Source organism: Arachis duranensis, chromosome 5 (genome assembly GCF_000817695.3).
Source record: "Arachis duranensis cultivar V14167 chromosome 5, aradu.V14167.gnm2.J7QH, whole genome shotgun sequence".
NCBI classification, from domain to species: domain Eukaryota; kingdom Viridiplantae; phylum Streptophyta; class Magnoliopsida; order Fabales; family Fabaceae; genus Arachis; species Arachis duranensis.
Window position 1 is genome coordinate 44458940 of NC_029776.3, and position 1682 is coordinate 44460621.

General features: G+C 41.8%; 1 non-coding gene across 1 annotated transcript; it reads left to right on the forward strand.

Moving 5' to 3' along the window:
- Window positions 1–1247: 1247 nt before the first annotated feature.
- On the forward strand, window positions 1248–1355 carry LOC127747984 (small nucleolar RNA R71). Its single transcript, XR_008009927.1, has one exon. It is a non-coding gene; the product is annotated as a small nucleolar RNA R71 (small nucleolar RNA).
- Window positions 1356–1682: the final 327 nt, after the last annotated feature.

Below are 1682 nucleotides of genomic sequence, written 5' to 3' on the forward strand. Positions count from 1 at the left end.
ACCTCAAAGATCCCTAGCTTCTCCATTACAGAGAGAGGCATGAGGTTTATGCTTGACCCTAGGTCACACAAGGCCTTCTTGAAGGTCATGGTGCCTATGGCACAAGGTATTGAGAACTTCCCAGGGTCCTGTCTCTTCTGAGGTAATTTTCACCTAGACAAGTTATCCAGTTCTTTGGTGAGCAAAGGGGGTTCATCCTCCCAAGTCTCATTACCAAATAACTTGTCATTTAACTTTATGATTGCTCCAAGGTATTTAGCAACTTGCGTTTCAGTGATATCTTCATCCTCTTCAGAGGAAGAATACTCATCAGAGCTCATGAATGGCAGAAGTAAATCCAATGGAATCTCTATGGTCTCATTATGAACCTCAGATTCCCATGGTTCCTCATTAGGGAACTCATTGGAGGCCAGTGGACATCCATTGAGGTCTTCCTCAGTGGCGTTCATTGCCTCTTCCTCCTCTCCAAGTTCGGCCATGTGGGTCATATTAATGGCATTGCATTCTCCTTTTGGATTCTCTTTTGTATTGCTTGGAAGAGTACTAGGAGGGAGTTCAGTAATTTTCTTGCTCAGCTGTCCCACTTATGCCTCCAAATTCCTAATAGAAGACCTTGTTTCAGTCATAAAACTTTGAGTGGTTTTGATTAGATCAGAGACCATGGTTGCTAAGTCAGAGTGGCTCTGCTTAGAATTCTCTGTCTGTTGCTGAGAAGATGATGGAAAAGGCTTGCCATTGCTAAACCTGTTTCTTCCACCATTATTGTTGTTGAAACCTTGTTGAGGTCTCTGTTGATCCTTCCATGAGAGATTTGGATGATTTCTCCATGAAGAATTATAGGTGTTTCCATAGGGTTCTCCCATGTAATTCACCTTTTCCATTGAAGGGTTCTCAGGATCATAAGCTTCTTCTTCAGATGAAGCATCCTTAGTACTTCCTGGTGCAGCTTGCATTTTAGACAGACTTTGAGAAATCATATTGACTTGTTGAGTCAATATTTTGTTCTGAGCCAGTATGGCATTCAGAGTATCAATCTCAAGAACTCCTTTCTTCTGATTCATCCCATTGTTCACAGGATTCCTTTCAGAAGTGTACATGAATTGGTTATTTGCAACTATTTCAATGAGCTATTGAGCTTCTGCAGGTGTCTTCTTCAGATGAAGAGATCCTCCAGCAGAGCTATCCAATGACATCTTAGACAGTTCAGATAGACCATCATAGAAGATACCTATGATGCTCCATTCAGAAAGCATGTCAGAAGGACACTTTCTGATCAATTATTTGTAACTTTCCCAAGCTTCATAGAGGAATTCTCCTTCCTTCTGTCTGAAGGTTTGGACTTCCACTCTAAGCTTACTCAATTTTTGAGGTGGAAAGAACTTTGCCAAGAAGGCATTGACTAGCTTTTCCCAAGAGTTCAGGCTTTCTTTAGGTTGTGAGTCCAACCAAATCCTAGCTCTGTCTCTTACAGCAAAAGGGAATAGCATAAGTCTGTAGACCTCAGGGTCAACCCCATTGGTCTTGACAGTGTCACAGATTTGCAAGAACTCAGCTAAAAACTGATGAGGATCTTCCAATGGAAGTCCGTGGAACTTGCAATTCTGTTGCATTAGAGAAACTAATTGAGGCTTAAGCTCAAAGTTGTTTGCTCCAATGGCAGGGATAGAGATGCTTCTCCCATA